Raw genomic sequence first — 24,525 nt, 5'->3', positions numbered from 1 at the left:
AAGCTCAGTTTCACACAAAGTATGATTTGAGATCATCCAGGAAAAGATCCATGATGTAGGATAAGAATGAAGAGACTACTCAACTCACTCCCCCAAAACTAGTTGATAAAGGTAAGGAACGATCAACCTTGTTCCACCAACAAAGGGGAAATCCTCCCATCCATGAGTCCAGAGTCTGAAGCCCCCCATGTTGAGAAAAAAATGGTACAATCAAAGCCAATGCATAAAGAATGTGATGAACTAGTTGAGTCAGTAAAAGTTGATAGGAATTATTTTGTTTTCAGTCTGCAAAAAGAGTTATAAAAGGTCAAGATATCCCTTCCTTTGATTGAGTTATTCAAACAACCCAATTATAAAAAAAATTTTCTCAATTCATGGACTTATCTATCATTTCCCCACCTCAAGATAGTCTCAACCTATAGGAGGAAAAGTTTGTAGTCGTGTTCGTCCCACATGTGGAGGAGCAGGACCCTTCCACTCTTCCATTCTATGTCGCCTTAGTGATCATGCCTTATTATTGCACATTTGTATGCTTGATTTAGAAGCCTCTCATAATCATATGTCTTTGTTTTTTATGGAACAACTTGGTTTAAAAATAACCCAACCATATAAAGACTTGTATTACTTCGATTGCAAAGAGTCAAGTGCCTTGGAATGATCAAAGACCTGGTTGTCAATCTAGAGAAAATCCCAACAAAAAGTGTGGTGATGGATATTGTTGTTGCAGATATTCCTGCAATATTTCGTATGCTCCTCTCCAAATCCTTGGGGATGAAGCTTGGAGGGTCAATGAAGTTAGAACTTACCTATGCCATCATCCCATTTTTTGGTGGAGAAGAGCGGAGATTGTATACAAAATCAAGTGTTGTGAAAACGGTCACAAGAGCAGATAACTCTAAAAATTCTATGATATATAGCCTAGAAAAGGACTTCTCATGCTTTATGTTAGAAATGGAAGATCTACTTGTGCAACATAATCAATGGAGAATAAATCGCAGTATTATTTTAAGCATGTAAATGATGATAGTGTGTGGAAGTTGTATTTTTATGGAGCCTACTCCAAAGAAGGAAATGGAGCAGGAGTGTTCCTTAAATCCCCTGGAGATAGCCTCAACCCTCTTGCATACAAGTTGGAATTTGATGTTACAAACAACATGGTTGAGTACAAGCAATAAAAAACTTAAATATTAAATGTTTGATGGTCTATGGAGATTCAGAATTGATTTTCAAACAAGTTAAAAATCAGTGCCGAACCAAAAATCCAAGGCTAAATTCCTACAGGAATGAGGTATAGGACTAAATTGAAAATTTCTTCCGTGCTTTGAAAATCTAGTTTCTACCTAGAGAACAGAATAGGATGGTTGATTCTTTAGTCACTACAGCAAGTGATGTAGGAGCATATGACCCTCCTTAGTCAAAACAGGAATCCAAAGCGAAGAACGAGAGGACGTGTACCATCGAAGCTGAACAAGGGACAATTCTGTTTAAACAAAGCTAATTAGGTGGAATGGATAAAAGTCTCGAGGAGACTTATTAAATGTAATCTGACAATGTCAACATTTAAACACACTTTTTTATTATTATTACACCCACAGTATGCATCTACAATGCATAAGTACATTTGTCCTAGGAATTTTAACTCTCTAACGAGTCAAAATCTCCACCATCAATGGTTAAGGACCCCTTTCTTAATCTCTGCGGAATAATTCATTAAAACCCAACATAGCCTAACCCTTAGGCAATATCCACTTATCAGGATTTTAATCAGCCCTCAAGCCTTCATTTATGACTTTATTAAAGTCTTTCATTAAACCCTTCTATTGGGACTCATTCACTCCCATAAACCTTAGTTTAAGCTTTCGCTAACCCTTTAACCACACACACACATATATATATATATATATATATATCTATATCTATATATATATATATATATATATATATATATATATATATATATATATATATATATATATATATAACCTTACCTCTTTAAACATTGGTTACATAGCATTTATCGCATAAACTTACCTTTAAATGCGGAACTTCAATTATATCGAAATACAAAGGAATAACCCGATCGAAACACATAAGTCGGACTTCAAAAGTTATAAACCTGCGTTCATAATTGTTGTCGGGTCTGCACTCATCCATCGCCTTTCCATTGCACTCTCCATTCAAACTCCAATCAATAATAAAATTATGACCGTCGATCTAGACTCGATCCGACAGTAGGACTTTCACCCGATCAACAGAATAGAATGACGACCCTCCACTGTCGATCTTCCTTCTTCATATCTGACGGTTGATGTTGGTTTCGGATAGACAATGAGCACAGGGATTAACCGCCCAATAAAGCAGTTTCCCTCACCACCTTTGTGCTATGTGTCGAATGGTGAGTGGAATCAGGCACTCACCCTTCCATACCACTTACCATTTAAACCTCACTCGAAATACCACTTCCGCTTATAAACCCGCCTTTTCGTCAGTTATCTCCCACGCTCTTCTCTCATGTGATGACCATTGATCTATGAGATCTAATGGTTCTTATGCATCACCTCTTCACTTCTTCGCTCGTTCCTTTCCTTTGACTTTACTTCGTCCTTCAGTGTTTTTCCTTGTGGTTTTGGGTTTTTCTTCAGGGTTTCGGTTTTCCGCTCTTCGCTTCCTCTGAACTTAACTCTGCAAATTCTCCCTTCGCTACCTCTCCAGAGCTTACTCTGATCCTTCAGCTAGATTCAAAGATCCCTTATGATTCCTCTGAATCATTCTCTCCTCTACGTATCTACAGAACTCTTCCTGCAACCTTCTGTTACAGAACCTATGAATTCATAACTTACATGTAATTCATTAATTAAAAACTCGTTTCACACACTTACACAATTAGGAAATAAACCCCTGTATATATAAGTATAAACAAATGATTACATATCGAGACCTCTGTCTCACAGGCCTGATGTGGGTAGAATTTTGATGCTAGAGCATCTGACACTCTTCATTAAAGAAGGAATCCAAAGCGGAGCAAGGAGGAGGACATGGACCATCAGAACTAAAACAGGGGACAATTCTGTTTAAACAGAGCTAATTAGGTGGAATGGATAAAAGTCTCGAGGAGACTTATTAAATGTAATCTGCCACATATGTATACGTATAGAGAGTTTAGGGGTTTGTTGAGTGATTTTGGGAAGAAATCGTGCATCTTAAATGATCCACGACTGTTGTAATCTATTATAAAAAGAGAGTCCATGTGTGTGAGAGAAACATAGAGCAATAGACAAAAGAACTGTAAAAGAGAGTGTGGGATACAATGTAGTCAAAGGGAGTTTGTTTCTAAGGTTGAAATGCCTTAACCTGTATTCATATTGTATAAAGAATAGATGTGTGTTGTGTGGATTTCCATGTGTATTTATGTGATAATTCCTTTTTGAGTTATCGGTGTATATATGCGATGATGGCTTGAATGCAGTGTTATAGAGTGTGTTTATTGACCATCAATCACTATAGGATCGATGGCAATCCCACAATATATATATATATATATATATATATATATATATATATATAACTGTTGTGTGTGTGTTAACGGAGTATGGCAGAGAACCGTGTTTTAACACAGAAGTCCATAAAAAACAAGCGAAAACCCAGTTAAGGAGGAATGGCAGAGAAACTATGGTTTAAGCGTAAATCTAGAAGATCAACGGTGTAGGCAGAAAGGAACGAGAACCGTCGGATCTTTCAGATTGATGGACAATAATGGTGAAAGAGTGCGAAGTTAATTCGCGGGAAAAATGGTTTTAAATAGTGGAAGTGGTATTTCAGGTGACCGCAAAACCATAAGTGGTAAAAAGGGGTAGTAACTTGACTCCATACAGGGAAGGACATGTAGCAGTAGAGGAGAGAGAGGAAATCACTTTTTGGGCGGTTAATCCTCGTGCTACTTGTCCACCTGAAATCCCTAACAGTCGTCGGATCTAGCACGAGTATATCAACGATTGAGGTTTGTCGTGCAAGTTGGTTGATCAGGTCAGTGACAACCCTCGGATCGAGTGCCAGATCAACGACCAAGATCTAATCGCAAATCACAATAGAGAGAGGTCAAGGGATGGCGGAGATAGAATTGCGATATGACAATGGGCGATTAAGCAACGCGGTGATAGCCATTGGATTAGAGATGTAATGGACGATGAATATCAACCAATCGGAGATCAGAGATATAGAAGAATAGAGAGAAGAGGATGGACCCGAGAGCGGACTCGCTGATATCTATAAATGCGGGCATAATCTTTTTGAAGTTTGGCCTTATGTGTTCAGTTGGGTTTTCCTGTGTTATTCTGATGAAGTGAATGGTCCCGATTTTATGTGTTGGTCGGTGGTTTTGAAGCCTAAGCGTCAATGAATGCTTTCGATAGGTCTGTGGGCCCATAACCCATAGGCCTCAAGGTCAAATTTTATAAAGAAAGGGGTTTTGGCCTTACCCCAAAATCTCCTTTCATCATTTGGTATCAGAGCAGAATTGTAATTGAAACAATTGGTGTTAAAATAAAGCAAAGAAATTCTATGTGAAAGAAGCTGGTAAGACTTTCTAAGTGAAAGAAGAGGTGGTCAGAACCAAGTATTTCATTATGATTGAAATATAAGAGGACAGTTGTGTTCTTGAGAAGTGTAGATGAGTTGAAGCCTAGGAGCAGAGAGAAGTTCTCAAAGGAGGTTCCAGAGATAGAGAACCAAGGACTTACCAAAAGACTAAGTACAGAGGAAAGCTTGGTGAGGTAAGTTGCAACAAGGAGGACTTGTTGTTGCAGAGGCTTTAATGCAGCTCATAGTGAGTGAGTGAGGATCTCATGAAGATAGAGAAGAAGAAGATGGCTACTGATAGTCATAGCAGAGGTTCTGAGGAAGACCACAACAGAAGAAAGATGAAGAAAGAGGATGCCAAGGCAAATGGCAAGAGGATGAGTCAAGAGGAAATTGACAAAGAGATTGCAAAGTTAAAAGAACAACTCGATGCATTAAGGAGAATACTTGAGGAAAGCTAGAGACTAGGTTGGGTCTTGAGGAAGAAGCCAGTGAAGTGGCATAAGTTGCAGAGAAGGCTACAACAGAGGCAAGTAAGGTGGCTGATGGAAGAACTCAAAGAAGCTGAGTTGGAAATGAAAATGGAAGTGTCCATTTGTGAAGCAGAACAGGGTGAAGTTCTGAGAGAAGATGAAGACTTGAAGACTGAAACTTCAAGTGAGGCCAAAGGGTCACATGGTTTTAAATCTGAAAATTTTTGTATGTTTGCAGGTGAAACATGTAAAGAAGGACAATTTGCTGATATTGTCATAAAGGAGGAAGAAGACAAGCAGAATCTAAATTTTGTTCTGGAAGAAGATGAGATAGATAGGTCTCATATACAGTTGGTGAAAGATATCAAACAACCAAGTGAAGGGCTTGAGGAGACTGAAGAGGAGACCATCGAAGAATTTCTGAATCATATGAAGGATTTAGAACATCAAGGAGATAAGATGGCTGAAACATCAAGTGGGACCACAGGGTCTTATGTTTTTAAGATTGATAGTTTGTCTGTGGATGTAGAACAAATGAAGGAGAATATTCATGCAGATGGTGAGACAAGGATAGCTCTTGGACAAGGTAAACAACAAGAGATTAAATTCAAACTTGAAGAAGAGACTATGTTAGTTGAAAACATAGTAAAGGATCATCAGTTCACTATGATGATAAGAACAGTGGAAATAGCCATGGAAGCTGTTGAGATAGTCAGTAAAAAGGAAGGACATCTACTGAAAGATGTTATGAAGGAAGAAGCCTATGCTAAGGATTTAACCTTGGGAAAAAGGACATCAGATGATTGGTCACTAACAAAGGAGTGTTTTCCAGAGGATGAGAAATCTTTTGAAACTGTCAGAAGTATGGAAGAGTATATTTCAGAAGATAAAAACTCTGAAGTAAAGGAGGATGGAGAATGTCTCTTAAATGAGAGAAGCAGTGATTTATTGCAGAAAAAAGAACTTGATAATGCATTGATATTTGAAACTGTGACAACACAGGAAGAATTTCTTGTGAAAGAAGGAGATGAAATTCAGTTTGAAGAGCTAATATGTGTTGCAACAGTTGAGACTGTTGAACATTGTGATTTTCAAATTGATAATTTGTTTATAAATGCAGGAATTATAAGTGATGATGAAGTACTTATGAAGTATCATAAAGAAATTGCATTGCTGGAATATTTACTGGAAAATTCAGAGTATGACAATGTGATTGCAGAAGAAGGAGTTCACTACAGTGGAAAAGAGTAGGAATACATCATTAGAGCAGATGGTGTGGAGGAGAGACTAGCTGACAGTCTCATGAATTCTTTTGAGAATTCAAAACAACATACTGATGTGCTGATAGAGGAGAAAGAAACAGAGCAACAAACTGAATTGTTGCCAAAGGAAGATAAGGCACAGAAGCCTTATGTTTTTTATTTTAACAAGTGTTTTGTGAGTGCAGGTTTTGTTGCAGATGCTGGAGGAAATTTGGCATAGATGAGCAGCCAAATAAAAATGAAAGAATAAGATTCTGTGGAAGAATTTAATCCATGGAACATAGATGTTCAATTGTTGGAGAGAATGCTAGAAAGTCATGATTCAGTGCAGATAGAAATAATCATGAAAGAGGGTAAGGATGAAAGGGAGGCAACAAGAATAACAGAACAAGTAAGAATGAGAGGAAGAGTAAGAGTAAGTGATAACATTCGACAACTCCAAGAAGAAGAACAACAGATTGAAGAGTTGGTGGACAACAACAACCTGAAACAAAGAGAAAGAGGTAGAAGTAAGTGGCAAAGTATAGACTAGTCCAAGGATGTACTGGAGATGGATATTGAAGAATTATGGTAGCTAATGATGAAACAGGCCATAGGGAGGAAAATGATAGCAGCAGGAAACATGATCAATCAAAATTTGAACCTGATTGACAAGGAGAGGAAGATGAAACAGAAAATAGCAGACATACAACAGCAACAAAGGTGCAGAGCTTTCAGACAATTAAAAACTAAAGTTTGGGACCTTGGAGGTTTTCTATCAACACATGAAGACACATGATTAGGAGATCATGAATATTTTCTACTTTGGGAGTCTGATGCAGGAGCATTCAACCCAAGGAAAATCATTGTATTTTAGTAGACATAGGGGGCTCATGTGTTTTAAGGAGGTTGGTTTCCTAAGTCTCAAATTAATGTAATATTTAGGATTTTAAGTGATCAGAATAGGAATTAATTAGAAGTGTGAGGACGTTTGTAAATGATCTCGAATAAAGGAGAACATGAGTGGCTAATAATGACAAGAGAGTTAGAAGTCAATTATAACTCTAAAGGTAATTTCATGATTCGAGGAACTAGAGAGAGTTCTTAGGAATTAATTGAAGTTAGAAGTGGAAATAGAGGACATTTAGGAGTTAGTTCAGTAGATCTAGGATTTGAACCAAAATTAGTTCAACAGAACCTTTCTGGTATAAATGTAAGCTTACGAGCAGAGTAAAAGGAGGAGGCCACTGATATTGAAGATCAGGTCTGTGAGACAGAGGTCTCGATATGTAATCATTTGTTTATACTTATATATACAGAGGTTTATTTCCTAACTGTGTAAGTGTGTGAAATGAGTATTTAATGAATGAATTACATGTAAGTTATGAATTCGTAGGTTCTATAACAGAAGGTTGCAGGTAGAGTTCTGTAGATACACAGAGGAGAGAATGATTCAGAGGAATCATAAGGGATCTTTGAATCCAGCTGAAGGATCAGAGTAAGCTCTGGAGAGGTAGCGAAGGGATAATTCGCGGAGTTAAGTTCAGAGGAAGAGGAAGAGCGGAAAACCGAAACCTTGAAGAAAAAACCATAACCACAAGGAAAAACACTAAAGGACGAAGTAAAGTCAAAGGAAAGGAACGAGCGAAGAAGTGAAGAGGTGATGCACAAGAACTATTAGATCTCATAGATCAATGGTCATCACATGAGAGAAGAGTTCAGGAGATAACTGACGAAAAGGTGGGTTTATAAGCAGAAATGGTATTTCGGGCGAGGTTTAAATGGTAAGTGGTATGGAAGGGTGAGCACCTGATTCCACTCACCATTCGACACGTAGCACAAAGGTGGTGAGGGGAAATCGCTTTATCGGGCGGTTAATCCCCGTGCTCATTGTCTATTGAAAACCAACATCAACCGTCAGATATGAAGAAGGAAGATCAACGATTGAGGGTCTTCATTCTGTTCTGTTCATCGGGTGAAAGACCTACCGTTGGATTGTGTCTAGATTGACAGTCGTAATTTGATCGTTGATCGGAGTTTGAATGGAGAGCGCAATGGAAAGGCGATGGATGAGTGCGGACTCGATGACAGTTATGAACGCAAGTTTATAATGTTTGAAGTCCAACCTATTTGTTTCGGTCAGGTTATTCCTTTACATTCTGATATAATTAAAGTTCCGCATTTAAAGGTAAGTTTATGCGATAAATGCTATGTAACCAATGTTTAAAGAGGGAAGGTTATATATATGTGGTTAAAGGGTTAGCGAAAGCTTAAACTAAGGTTTATGGGAGTGAATGAGTCTTGATAGAAGGGTTTAATGAAAGACTTTAATAAAGTCATAAATGAAGGCTTGAGGGTTGATTAAAATCCCGATAAGTGGATATTGCCTAAGGGTTAGGCTATGTTGGGTTTTAATAAATTATTCCGCAGAGATTAAGAAAGGGGTCCTTAACCATTGATGGTTGAGATTTTGACTCGTTAGAGAGTTAAAATTCCTAGGACAAATGTACTTATGCATTGTAGATGCATACTGTGGGTGTAAGCAGGGGTAACCCTGGCATCAACAAGTAAATTCAAGCCACCACATAACGCTCTACTTAGGTATGAGGTTGAAGTAAGATACAAGCCCTCAGTGCTAGACATTATGAAATGCTAGCAAGTTTTTGAAGACGTGGATCAAATCAAACTTTTATGGAGGTAGTGGGGGAATTCTTTAATTCAGTGATAGACCAGGGTGGTGAAGATGCAGAGGATGAACAACGGGTATCTTGGGAGGAAATGATTGTTGGCTAGAAAATTTTGCAACTAAAGGGAAACACAATTCCCAGAGGATTGGTTCCTTTATAAATATTGTTTGATACAAAAAATGTATTTGTCCAACCAATGAAGCAACAGCAAGAGGAGAATGTAGAGGACTGTAATATTGGCGTAGAACAATAGCCTAAAATTGTTAAGTTTTCCAAAGGGATCCCAAAATAATACAAACGAAAATATATTTATTGGTTTAAAAAATATATTGATGTATTTTCCTGGTCATATGATGATTTGAAGACTTTCGATCCCAATATTGTTCAACACAAAATTCCTCTGAAGACTAGAATGAAGCTCCACAAGCATAAGCTCAGGCAAATAAATCCCTTACTGCTCCCACTGATTGAAAAGCAGGTTAAGAAGCTACTTCAGGCTAAGATTAGTGTGCCTCTAAGATACTCAGAGTGGGTGGAAAATTTAATCCCTGTTAGGAAGAAAAATGGGGAAATCAGAGTGTGTGGAGTTTAGGAACCTGAATAGGGCTTCTCTAAAGGATAATTACCCTTTTCCCAAGATGGATTACATTCTGCAAAATTTGGTGGGATCATCTTGATTTTCCATGATGGATGGGTTTTTTGGATATAATCGGGTTGTTGTACATCCTGGGGACTAGAAGAGAAGAAATTCTACCACACCTTGGGGAACCTTTATGTACTCCAAGATGCCTTTTGGTCTCATAAATGTTGGAGCCACTTTTCAAAGGGAAATGGATATAGAATTTGTTAGGGAGAAAGACAAATTTGTAGTAATTTATCTGGATGACATCATTTTTTATTTTACATCTGCTAACAGAGTAGAAATTGTTCTATTATAGAAAAATGATGAAGGGAAGGAGAAACCGATTCCATTTTTTGTCAGGTGTTAACGAATGCAGGAAATATAATATTATAGAAAAATAGACTTACACCTTGGTCAAGGCTCTGAAAGCTTTTCAAATTTATATTTTGTAATCTAGTATAATTTCTTATGTCGCTACAGTTGTTGTGAAAGACTTCCTCACACAAGGAGATAGTGAAGGTAAGAGAGGCAAATGGATTGCCAAGATTCAAGAGTATGATATGGACATCAAGATCACCAAATTGATCAAGGGGCAAGGATTGGCCAAAATTTTGTCGGAAGCGAATTGTTAGGCCTTTGGAATAAACCTACTAGTGGATGAGGTAGCAGCAGAGAAACAAGGTAAATAGGGAGATGTCACCAGGGAAACTCAACAAATTCAAATGAAATACTTCATTATTTGTTGTTTATGGAATTCCCACCTAAATTTAACAAAGTAAAGTACAAATCCCTAAGGTTACAAGCACATAAGTTTGTCATTTCTGATGGTCAATTATATTGGAAGGGCCTTGTGGGAACCTTATTGTTATGCTTGGTGGAAGAAGAGATTCCAAAGATAATATATGATTTTCATAACTGTGTTTGTTGGGGACATGACAATTGGAATGTCACAGCCCATAAAATTCTCAAAGACGCCTTTTACTGGCCTAAGTTGTTTGGTGAGGTCCATGCACAAGTCAAGGCTTGCACTATCCTTAGAAGATGGTGATGTGTTTTCAACATACTCTTTCCTCGATGCTTTCGACAATGGCTTTGAATCTTCTGTTGTCTTCGAATACTCTCCTTCAATGTAGCCCAAACCTACAAATTGAGATCTTTGTACAACCTCCAATAGATGAGTGATCCCTTTGCTATTAACACCAATTCCTCCTCCATTATATTCCATCTTGTCAAGGAATCTCATGCTAGTTCCTGAAATGGATACCTCCATGCTTCCAACAAAAATAGCATCATGTGAAAATGAAAAATAAGAACTATCAACCTTGTTTACCTCAAATATTGATTCTAAAGTAGGTGACGATGGCTTCACTAAGTCTTTGTTGCACTTCATCTTTTCCAAGGCCTCTTCTATGGCTTGTAATTGAAGCTACAATCTTTGCTTCTCCTCTTCCGCTTCTTGTAGAAGTCTCTTCAATTCAGCATTCTTTGCTTGAAGGATATGATTCATCTCCTCATTTTAATGATGGGAAGAAGACAAATAAGAAGTATATTCACTTGAAGATGGAGATGGAGCACCTTCCTCTGCTCTCTCTTTCTCATGTTCCTATTTTGCCATTTTCTCCTCATAATCTGCATACAATATATCTACCATGCATGCCATCCTAAGGAGGCCCTTGTAGAGATATTTTTGATAATCCATTTTCCTTCTTGTTGTATTTCCAATCTCTAGTTATCATTCACACTCACAATTCACATCAGTGAGAAGACCGCTCTGATACCAAACTTGATCCAGATTCTCTCAGCTACCAAAATTAACCAAGATCTTTTACTTTTGTGATGTTAGTAGAATTGCATGTGAAAGAGTATGAAAAACCACATGTGAATACTTTAAAGAAGAGGAAACATAAAGGAAACCATCAAATCAAAGAACACACATAACTTGATAATGGAGTTCACCCAATGTGGGTTATGTCTCCAGCCCAGTGTCAAGATTGGGGAGGCTGCTTCATTAATTGTTGTGAGATGATGACGAATACAGGATGTGTTATTTTTCAATATAAGGAAGAACTCCCCTAATTAGAGTGGCATGTCTCTCCATGAGACATTCTTCTACTAAGAACTCTCACTCATATAATATCTCCTTCAACATGACAAAATATAAAACTCTCACATGAAGTGGCATACAAGGATCCTCCAACAAAGTGGCAAACAAAGATATCCACATCAAAACATTATCTCAGCAAAAATCAAAAGAATACATGGCACCAGTGCATCTTATACCTCCACTTCCAGGGATGGACTGAAATTCACATCTCCGCTAAAGAAATGGACAACACAATTGAATTCCCAATGAAAATTTGTGAAATCTAACTGTAAACTTGACCCCTTTCAGAGTCGGTCAAATTTGGGCTCCCTAGGAATATCAAAGATTCCTCAAAGATTCTCTTTTGTAGGCTGACTGAAATTCAGCTGCTCAGATGAAGAAATTGATCACACCATCACGTTCCTTGCAAAAAACTGAGAAAAATGAGTATAAAGTTGGTCTGGTTCTGAAACTGTCAATTTCGGGCCTCTAGGGAATCTTTCAGATTCCATGCAGATTCCTGCGTCAAGGTTCCACCTTCATGGTTCCGTCCTCAACATTCTGTCTCTTGAAAATATGTTTTTTAGATAAAAGAACCATCTACACCATCATACTCTTGGTGACATTATGAGTAATCTGAGTATAAAGTTGACATATTTCTGACATTGTCAAGATTCAACTCCTAAGGGAATCTAGAGATTCCTCCAAGATTCCTTCAACTCGTGCTTCCACCTCCTCAAAATGTGTGCTTTCTCAGGGTTTTGTTGTGCTATGGGTTTTGCGACTCCTCTTGGCTTCGTCCTAGTTCCTCTCGACGCTCTCCCTCTACCTCCATATGAATGGTAATGGTATAAATAATATTTAGGTGGTGGGCTTACCAACAGAGACCATTGGTGCTCTGGATGATCGTGGTGAGTTTAAACTTGGTAGTTGTGTGGGTTCCAGTCTCAAAACTAGCGCCATTCCATTTTAATATGCCACCAGTACATCACCGAACCATATACCACTATATATATATATATAATGAGCCTTTCCTGGACACAAAAGCTGAAATATGAGACCCATTGTGCTCTTCCAACGAGTAGGACCTGTGTTATGACCTGTATGATCGTTACTTTCGAAGTGAGGACCCATTTTGGGTTGTAGATTCAGGGCTATACCACAAAATCACTCCCACAGTGTAACATTCCCCTAAGTTCATCTCTTGGCTTGCAATTGGTTACATCGAAGAGAAGAATTGCTTTGTATGCTTGACCAGAGAGAAAATTATGGAAGCCACACTAGAATTGATCCAAAATTCGCCCCTCTCCCCAAAATATTCCAACCCTAAGAGGTTTACAAAAGCTACTCTCTTTTATACTTACAATGGGCTCTCAACTGGAGCACAACAAACTTTCCTCCAACCAATTTTAACACCTGGTAATCAATCCCTCCCCATTGCTGACAGGTTCCCCATTTCTATGTTTTCAAAGGCAATACAACCCATTTTGACTTCTATTTCCCTACTTTTTGGAGAATAATAAATAACTAACGTTACCAAGGCTTCCATAGGGATCTTGCACACAATGATGCAACCAAACCTCATCCTTGACATACCCTTATCTATGGCTAAATCTATAAAATTCTAGTTTAACCATTTTCCTACTACTTCTTACTTCATATATTATTCTTTGTTGGTTTATCTTTTTCTGTACACCCATGTAGATAAATTTGAATACTTGGGCTTGGGTGTCATTGATTCTCTCAAGCAGATAAAGTCAAATTTTTATTGGGAGAATGCCCTAAAAAAAGGGGAAAATAATGAGGGTTTTTCTCAATTCATCTCCACTTACATGGCTACTGCCTATACAACTATAAACAATCTTCTACCCCCTAGGATATTGCCCAAGCAAAAAGAAATCTTGCAGCTCAAAAAAGATAAAATGGTAGGAGATTGGTATATGTTTGAGAAATACATAGATATTAGGGTTTATGGGTCAGAGCTTCCCCCATACTGCTTACTTACCTTCATGCCCATGAGAATTTTTACCCTAGAATTCATCAGACAAAACCTCAATGTTGACCAAATTCACTTCATCCCTAACAAGAAGGGCTACATGTTTAAGCCGGTTAGGGGAGTAAGTCCTTTTATTGTTAATGCTAGACAAGCCTTTTAGTAGGTAGCAGACATGTTAAGGAACTTAATTTTGAGATGGGGGAGGTATGGAAGTATGATCCCCATGAGATTATATCCAACAAGAGAAAGGCTATTAGTGTTGTTGCTTATGTGCCTGAGTATAGACCTGAGCTTGAATTGAAAAATAATTTTGAATCTTGGCTCATTAATATAGAAATGGAAATTGAAACACCAGCCCCAAGTGAAAAGACTCAAAAAAGAAGCCTAGATGAATCTAGAGACACAAACGTGAAGGAGGTTTCATCTAGCAAGAGGGCCAAATTGATCGAGGAATAGGTCGATGAAGAGATTGAGACCCGATTGACAGAGAAGAACTTAGACCAGCCAACCTTCCAAGTATCCTTGGAGGGACCCCAACAAGCTACAATGTCCACTTGTACAAAAGTGGCTATCTTGGGCTCCTTGGGTAGTTCTCTACAACATGCCTAAAAGGGGGAGAAGGAAAAATGATAGATGAGAGGAACAAAAGGGTCATGGAATAAATGCAACAACAACTGGAATCACACACAGTCTCTTATCAAACTAGGGTCCTAGCTGTCATGGACCTCGAAAGGAACAACATCAAGTTCTCCTTGCATCACCCTATAGCACAATCCCTCCCATTAGTATCATAGTTCAAGACCATCAATGTGTCATTGGACATGGATAACATCCGCTTGGAAGATAAAATAAATTGGCAGAAGTAGGTTGGAGAAATTCTCTATGATGAGCTAATTAAAAGTGCCTTGACTGTCAGCAAGGATGAGAAAATGTTAGAAAAAGTTGCCATTGGGGTAAAACAAGAAAAGGCCAAATCTATATCCCTTCATTTGTTGAATTAAGATTACAAAGAGTTGATTATCAAATTGGGTGTAAACCTAGAAGACAAAACTATTGTGGAGGCCATCATCCAGGGCTCAAAATATGAAATTCAGGAACTGAGGAAAAATCTAAAAATTCCAGCATCTGAGCTTGTACAATCCAAAGGTCATTCCCAGGTAGAGAGTGAGAAAAAGATCTTGGTCAAGGAGTTGATAAACATAAATAGTGAGGTGGTAGCCCTCAAACAGCGTGTGGCAATGCTTCAACAGAAAATCAACTCTCACATCTATGTTGTCATTATGTCAGAAGATCCACATAACCCTACTGAGAAATTGACCAAGGCCCTCATTGAGTTGTAGTTGTCTAAGAATGAAATCAATAACGTGCGAAGTGATCTGGAGAATACCAAGTGTACTCTCACATAGAAGGAAAAGTGGTTAGTGATGGCCAGAGGGAATGTAGAACAAATTAGCAACAATTTGAAGAAGGCCAATGACGATATCATCGAGATTAAGAACAAGTTGAAGCGTAACATGTCCCTCATTTCAGCCAGACAACTTTGGGATGAGATTATCTCTGAGGTAAAGAACATATGGCAACATATGACCTTAGTGGAAAAGAAAAATATTTCTATTAAGGACCTTGAATTCTCTATCATGTCGACCAAGGAGGAAGATGGTAAAAATGCCGAGACAACATATAAATTCATCAAGTACCTCAACAAAAATCCTACTAGTGAGTTGAGGACAATGGATTTTGTTGATAGGATAGGGTCCATCATTGAAATTTCCAAAATGATTTAAAGGGAAATATCCAGGTCCAAAGTTGAAACGTGCTTAGGTGGTCTATTAAATTTTTTAGCCACATTTGACTCAAATTTGGATAGAAGGATTAGAGTTGGATTGCCCAGTTGTTGGGACATGATAGGGGGCTTGATCTCATGGGAGAAATATCATCAAATTCTTGTGGAGGAAAATAGAAAAATAGATTTTGATCATGAGAAAAATTGCACCCTCAAAGGGAAGACTATAGACAACTTTCTTAGGAGGGACTTCCAGTTACTGTGGTTGGTAAAAACTTTGTTCGCTGACAAGCCAAATCATACTAAACTCAATAACTTGAAGGTAAATTTCCAAAATTTCTTTCTATCTCCTTTTCTAATCCCAACATTGTGGAAAAAGTGTGATCAGTTTGTTAATCCACCTCAAGTTTCAATCATTGATCCGAGGTCCCTTCCAAAGGAACAAACAGGCCTATGATGAAGATATTTTGTTGTGTCAATCATGACACCTCATGTTTTTGTAAATATTTCATTTCAAGAATAGAATCAAAAGTTTTTATGTAATAATGAGCACATTTGTTCTGGTAGCATGCTCGAGCGGTTTAGTGATTAGGAAGTTGGGAAAATATTATGAAGGAATATTTTTTAATGGGTCCTCGTCTTTGATACCATATAAATGTGCTTAAAAAACTCATTAAAAGGGTTCTGAATTTTTGGGTCCAAAGGTGGCTCTTCTGTAAATTTTGGCAAGTGTTTGAAGAACTTGGAGATGTATGCTCTTTTTGAAGATTAATAAAGAAGAAATGGTGATTCTGAATGATGAAATGCGTAGTATGTGATCCTTCCTTTATTTATTTCTCATATGTGTTCCTTTCCTCTTAGAAGGTGCGTAATTGTTGTTGCTGGAAACAATCTCAAAGTCATAGATTCATTTATGTCATCATATGATAAATGGTGTATTTGATGTATGAGGTTGAATGTCCTTAAAATGCAGGTGGTTCTTCTGTAAATTTTAGCAAGTGTTTGAAGAACTTAGATATGTATGCTCTTTTTGAAGATTAATCACAAAGAAATGGTGATTTAGAATGTTGAAATGCATAGTATGTGATCCTTCCTTTGTTTATTTCTCATATGTGTTCCTTTCCTCTCAGAAGGTGAGTAATTGTAACTGTTGGAAATAATCTCAAAGTTATAGATTCATCTATGTCATGTTATGATAAATGGTGTCTGTGATGTATGAGGTCAAATATCCTTAAAATGCACTCCATGCTTTCTGAATCATTTGTTTCATATTTTCTATTGGAATTTGATGCACAAGATTCTGATATCAGCCCTCTGTATTAATTTCCTTTTTCTAATGTTCTTCTTTTCATTCATACTACAATGACCAATATTGCTACATGTTCTACAAATAGGCCACCAGATCTGAATGTTAAGTCAAATAAAAGAGCACTCTACATGTGTATTGATTGAATCTACCTTTGGATGAGATATCTAAACCAACTCTAATTCATGATATGCTTTAAATCCTAAATACCACTGTTATATCCTTCAGACACTTTAAGATGTCCTAGGCACTGATCTCCCTATCAACCCTGAGGTTGTCTCTAGGAACCACAACACCCTTTATACCTTTTTAATTAAATTTATTAATTAAAAAAATGTTATATGACATGAGTTATGACTTTTTGGGCATATGGTATTAGTAAGCTATGGTATAGGCACAGGGTATTGTAACAAAGAATATTTACAAATTAAGTCACTATGGTAAAGTGGGGATAAATCTCCATGGTAAAATTATCTTACATGTTTTTTTTTAAATGGATATATGTTTAACTCATATATTAAATTTTTTATAATTAATAATAATAATAATAATTGAAAATAAAATCATAATTTAGTTTTAATTTTTACTATTTTTTTTTAATCTTGGCAATCTGAGTTGTATCATGAAGTGAGTGTTTTGATTCTTATATGAATTTACCAACCAATTATTTTATATGGATGTGCTAGTTTTAGATTTTATTTTTTATTTTTTATATTTATAATGCTCCATGACATCTCCCCCATATTGGAATGTACAACGCCTCAACGCAATAAACACAATTAGATATAATAATCGTATTGCAATGACTACTTTTACAGTTTTACATTTTTTTTTGTTCTATGAAACTTAAAATAAATAAACAAATAATATTTACAATATTTAGAGTAATTCAAGATTGTTAGTGTAACTTTTATTAATATAATTTCAAGATTTTAGTTTACCATTATAGTACCTAAAATAATGAGTTGGTGGTCCATAAGGGAGTAGGCTTCCACTCCTACTAAATGGCTCTAGCTCTTGGGAAAATAATGAACTGGTGATCCAAAAGGAAGTAGACTTCCACTCCTGCCAGATGCCTCTAGGTTTTATATAGTTAAAATATTTGTTAAATTTTTATGTCCCTAAAAAACTAGTCCTTAGTTAATGATAATGAATGGTAATTTTAAGTCATACCCCAAAACCAAAAAATAGTATTAACTAATCAGTAGTATCTATTAGATACCTAATTTCTCATCTAGTCAATTTTTTATACTACTAGAGATAGATCATGTAATATCCAAATAACTTGAATATTTAGCCCTATAAATAAAGTATAGATATTAAAAATCATTTTATTACAATTTGGCATCCTATCATTTTTTAAAATTTTAGTTTATAGTTTTATATTAAAAAATAAAGTTTACCATTTATTTTTCTTTTAAAACTATATATATATATATATATATATATATATATGCCATATCTTCTCAACTCTAACTATGGCAAGTAAAACCATGACTAGGATGACCTTGCAATGCCTTTCTCCACCATGTTGAAACCTATTTATGACTTATGTTGAAAAGTGTAGACCAAGGTATTTAGACACTAGATCTTCTTATGGTCAATATTGATGAATGAATGAGAAAAAGAAATTTGCACATTTTTAAAGCAATTAACATGAAAAAAATCAACAATTAAATAATTTGGTTCATCTACATCGACTATAGAACTTAAACTAAGATATTGTATTGAGATTATTTGATTTGTTGAGTTGGTTTCTCAAACCCTCTCCCCCCCTCCCCACATATAGCTGAAGAGATTCATCAAGAATGTGCTCGAATTCTTCATTGCACTAAGCTCCCTAACCTCATCTGTCTAAAGGAGAATTTGATGCCTTAAAGTGTCTTAATAGTAATCCTAATATCCTCATCCTTGAAGTTCACAAGGGAAATGCTTCAATTGTTATGAACACTATGGATTATGAATTAAAATTCTTGATATTCTTTATTCTTCATCCTATAATATTCTTCCCAAAAATCTTATTAACTCCATCACTCAAAAGTGTCACCTAAGACATTAAATCCTCCTCTATTGACCCTACCATTCAACAATGCCTCATCCCTCACACCCCACAAACCCCAAAAATTTACAATAAACCTAAAATTCACAATGTGGGTGTTCCCCTTAGACCAATTGTCAGTTCCATTACAACCCCCACCCATGCCCTTGGAAAAAATTTAGTAAAAAATATCCAACAGTTTGTGTGTCCACCTCCTCTTCTATCAAAGATTCAACTAATTTCATTCATAAAAATAAAAACCTCCACATTGACGACTAAGACATTTTAGTCAGTGTTGATGGCATCCCCTTATTCACAAAAAATATTATTCTTGAAGCCATTAACTTTATCTCTAATATCATTGGATTTGAAACCCTTAATCTCATTCAAATTTGCCTCTCTTCCACTTTCTTTTCTTTCAAAGGCACCATTTATGAACAAACCAAAGACACAATTATGGGTTCTTCCCTTTCTCTTGTTATAGCCAACATCTAAATGGAGCACTTTGAGACCCTAGCCCTCAACTCTTGGCATCAAAAGATAAAATGTTGGTATCGATTTTTTGATGACACTTTTGTTGTCTGGCAGCATGGCCTCCTTACTCTCCATGCTTTTCTTACCCATCTCAATAGTATCTCTCAATACATCCAATTTACCATGGAGATTGAATCGAATAATTCCCTTCCCTTCCTCAATGTCCTTGTTTCTTGTCTCCTTAATGGCTCCATAACCCATTAAGTCCTTAGAAAAATACCCATACTTACTGATATATCCACTTCCATTCCCACCACCACCCTTCCCAAAAATGAGTTGTGTTAAAAATTCTTATTTCATGTGCCTTAAAAATATCTACTCCTCAATTCCTTTCTATATAAAAATCCCATATTTTCCAAGCTTTTAAAGCTAATGGTTACTCTTCCTCTCAAATTAATAAAGAATTTCAATCTGTTGGTAACTCCAAATCTTACGAATCTAATTCTTATCCTCCTAATGGGATGGTTTCTCTTCCTTATAAAAAAGGCACCATTGGTCTCACTTCCAAGATTTTAGCCAAAATAAATATGAAAATCGTTTTCAAAAAGCTCAAAATCATTAAAGAATTACTTTAGTTAACTAAAGACAAATTTGATCCAATGTTAGGATCGAGAGTCTATCATATTCCACGTTCTTGTGACATGTCTTACATTGGTCAAACTAGTTGGTCCTTCAAAATACACCTTAAAGAGCACGTTGCTAATACCCACCACCATAGATTTCCTATGTCTGCACAATTATTGAGCACTCTTATAAATCCAAACACTTCATTTTGTTTGATCAATTTAAAATTTTTGCTTATGTCCCTTTTAATAACTCTCGATACATTTAGGAAGATCTCGAAATTGAGAAGCACCTTGCCAACTTCAACAAAGAATATCTCTATAGGTTAAGTCAATCATGGCAACCTGTCATCCATCGACTCACGCAATTAGTTGTGGTCCCTCCTTTCTCCTCTCGTTGCTTCATTTATTTGCATTTGTTGGCTTACTAGTTTCCAATCTTGCTTTAATCTTATCAGTTTTGAATCTTGTGTTGATGTTAATTTATTTAATTCTTAATGTATATGTGTGTGTGCACACAACTATTTTTTCATTACCTAATAATTCTATTAATACAAATATTGTTAGAAATTGTAGCAAGAAAGGATAAATTTTATTTCTGCCTTAGTCAAATTTAGTAATTTGATTTTCCACATCAGCAAGATGATTTGGATTGCAATTAACTTGTGTGACATGGCCCTTTGTCTACTTGTTTATTTGGTAAATTTGAGTTACAGGCTAGAAGTAGAGTTATGCATGAAGTTATTGCTAAAATTTAGTAATATAGTTCAATTATTTTTAGTGTGACTCAGTTAATTGACCTCAAGAAACTAGTTGAGTCAGTTTAAGGTCAGTTGAATAGTAGAACTATTGTTAACTCAGTGATCTCTCAGTTAAACTAGCCAATAAGCTAAAAATAGCCCAGACATGCATGGAATTCGAATTGCCTAGATGGATTGGAGGAAAAGACACATTGTAATTATCAATTGTATACTAGTTGGATGTACAAATATTGGCATTGAGTAGGTGAATCCTTCCTTGGGAATTGCGTGAAAAAATAGGAGAAAATTCCTACTTTTTAGGAGATAATTTCCTCCATGATTGCGCAAGGAATTAGGAGCAATTTGGGGCCTCGAATTGGCTAAGTGTTGGATAGAGCAGGACAATCAGCAGGAGCACAGGTTTACAATGTAGGTTGTGCTTCAAGATTGAAGCAAGTCATTGTAATAGTTTCTCATTCTCATCTAATTAATGAAAAGTAGCGGAGGGGTTTTTCCCAGTTGGGTTCCCTTGTAAATCATTGTGTTCTTGTGGTGTTTTAATGGTTGCATGTCATTGCATGTGTTTCTAAATTGTGATTTCCATTCTGCATAACATTACGAGAAATTTTTAATCTCTTTCTTTCAGTTCAAATACATTAGTAGTATAATTTTTTTATTAATTTCTAGATGGTACCAGAGCAGAAATTACACTAGAAATCAATCAATAAAGCTTCTTCTTCGGAGATTTCAATTTATAGATTCAGTGAAGCAATTTTTCTTCCATGTGGGAAAATATATTTCAACAAATTGAGATTGGAGTATGCCCTTGAGGGAACCTCGAATTTCATATCCTGGAAGGACAAGATGGAAGCAGTGCTCGATGATAATGGTGTGCTGGAGTACACCAAAACTAACATTCCAAAGCCAACAATATTGGATGCACTATTGTTATCCCAGTGGAAGAAGGATACCGAAAAATCCAAGAGATTCATCCTGAAGGGTGTGAGAGACCACATAGTCTTGAATTTACATGGCAAGGAGACTCCCTTTGCTATGTGGAAGACCCTCATTGAGCTATTCAAAAATGGTAGTGATGCCAGGAAATTGGCATTGAGGGACAAGCTCAGAAACATCTGCATGCAGAAAGGAGAAACCATTCCACATTACCTCTCCAGGTTCACTCAGTGTCGATATGAGCTTGGAGGAGTTGGAGAAAATATTCCCTCTTCAGAACTAGTGAGCCTAACTCTCCTAGGCCTTCCAAAATCCTGGCACAGCTACCAGGACTCTGTAAATGGAAGGGACAAATTTCCAAATTGGGAGAGACTTTGGTTTGATTTGGTGCAGGAAAAAATTAAAAGAAACACCAAAGATGGAGTAACATTCAAAGATGAGGAGGAAGATTTTTTTCCTTGGTGGGAATGGGGAAGAAGGGCAAGGGAAAGAATGCCGAAAGAAAGCTTGAGTCAAGCTAAAAAAATGGCAAGAAGAAGGACCTAAGAAAAATAAAATGTTTTCATTGCCATGAATATGGGCATGTTGATGGTGTTGGACTCGCCAACATTCAGGGGATCTCCCCAGTATGAATTCCCAAAGAGACCCTACACCGTTTGGTGTAGGAGTCCCATCTGGTATGATGGCCTAGTTTCCATTTTCTTAAATATTTGCCTTAGATCTTGCTTGTCAGCACATGAGAGTGGTATACTTAGTCTTCAAACAACGAGGTTTGTGTGCCTGGTGAGTTCTTAGTGTAACTTGTGTCTAAGTTCTTTCACTGCAGAGGGAGAGGGTGAGAGTGAGTCTCAAGTCGAAAGGGAATAGTCCCAACTCAGTTAGAGACACACAACACAATGGGACATGTGAAACTTTCGGTGGAGTAGTAAACATAGATGTGGCAGTCACAAACACAAAGTGAACATATGGCACGTACAATACCGAACAGAGTAGTCAACATGAGTGCGACAGACATTATAAGAAATTTACAAGAATGAATTCGTCTAGTGCCCGAAAAAGTAGTCCACATGGGAGAGATAGAGATAACAACTGATACAACACATTTCCAACAACATATGCACTAAAAAAACTAAAATAGTTCAACTATCTTAGTATAGGTTAAAGCAACATACATTACAAGCGTCCAAAGAATAGTCTTACAAATGAATATGATACATGTGTGAAAACGTGCTGACTTGTTAACATGCTTCTGAATTAAGTAGAAGTTCCAAGACACATCCATACACCATACATCACTAACCTTGATAGCGGGGCATTGGAGCCACTGCTCTCTCCTCAAAGAAAAGACTATAGACTCTCAAGGCTATGTGGAAGGAGCCAAGGTGAAAAATTCGTTGTATGTACAAATGAGGGATATATATAGCCAAGGGTGAAACTGACCCTTGTGACTCTTTGACTTCCCTCATGACTATTCGACTTACATGAATCTTTGATTTACATGACTCTTTAACTTCATCCATGGGTCTCTTGGACTTCCACGTTGCATTACATTGATTACACAAGTATGACCCAAAGTAGTGATGTGGCCGAGGTGACTCAAGACACAACTCGACATGACATTGTTGGTATGCACATGCTAGTTGTGTTGTTCATGTCGAGATGCTGTGCTGCTGAGTGATGAGTTTGCCCATGGTGTACCATAGCTTCACCTCTGCATGGAAAAGTGCACGGAGTCTTCAATGGTCTTGGTGTTTTCTTGGTGATTCATGCATGTGCATGTGTCTCCTTTACTTGCTACTTGGTATGATTTGTGTGTTCATCCATCTGTGAGCAAGTCTTCTAGCATGCGCTCCTTGTTCATACCATTCGTCGTCACGCCATGTCTCATCCACGTACCTGTTTATGCAATCACTCATGATGAGACAACGTCAAATCCAAAAATCCCCTAGTCTACCATGATGCATTGTCTTTCTTTTCCGGGTACAGGCGACCAGGAGAAAGGAAAAGGCTTTGAAATAACACAGAGCACATGTCAGGCCAGGATGTGAGGCTTCAGGACACTCTCGGGAAAAACTACACAGAGGTCACTGAGAGGTTGGGTTGAGAAATATGAACAACAGTGACATCTGCAGGATTTGGCTCAGTTGGGAGGTAGAACTGCGCAATTTTTCTAGGGAGGGAAGTGTAGGCAGTAGGATTCAATGGTAGTAAAAACTGTGCAGATTTCCATAGGTGGTCGAGATCGGGCTATGGGAGATTGCTGGCCAGAATTGCACAGATCTGGGAGGAAGTCATGCAAGACATGTCTGTGCAGTTTTTGGGCTGAGCGGGGTGCGGATCAGAAGGTGGGTTGTCCACGGAAACTACACAATTTTCAGGATGAGTGGAAAGCAGGCTGACAGGGGGACTGACTGAAAAAAATGCGCAATCTTCAGAGATAGTGTAGTGACAGGCAGCAGGTGCCTGCCCCTCATGTTTGTGCAATTTCTTCAGTCAGTGCAGGTAGGTAGGCTGATAGCTTCTACGCAATTTTGGGGATGAGTGCAACCCTAGGTCACTAGCCAAGTCAAACTCTTTAGTTGACCAGTGGGAGGCTTGATGGACAGGCTTGTAGGAAGCATATACTAAGATAGCTGCTTGGGAAAATTCTGCGTTGTTTTGGGTGACAGCCAGTTAGGTTGATTCCAAGATTGCATAGTGCAGACTGCTTGGAAGGTAGCCTCAAGCTCTGTGCAGTTCTGGGAAACAATGCTTGGTCACTGAGGGCTGACACTGTGCAGTGTAGCTTAGTGGAGGTCCAATTGATGGAGGGTGGTCGGGTCGACAGATTTTTGGAAAGATGGTTAAGTGTGTGAGCAAGTGAACTCATGTATACATGACCTTGTGAACACACACTCAACATGACTCGACGGAAAGACACCTCAAACCAA

This window comes from Pinus tabuliformis, chromosome 1_2, assembly GCF_031772625.1.
Source record: "Pinus tabuliformis cultivar Carrire ecotype Pingquan chromosome 1_2, CPIR1, whole genome shotgun sequence".
Taxonomy (NCBI): Eukaryota; Viridiplantae; Streptophyta; class Pinopsida; order Pinales; family Pinaceae; genus Pinus; species Pinus tabuliformis.
This window is presented reverse-complemented; position numbering follows the sequence as displayed.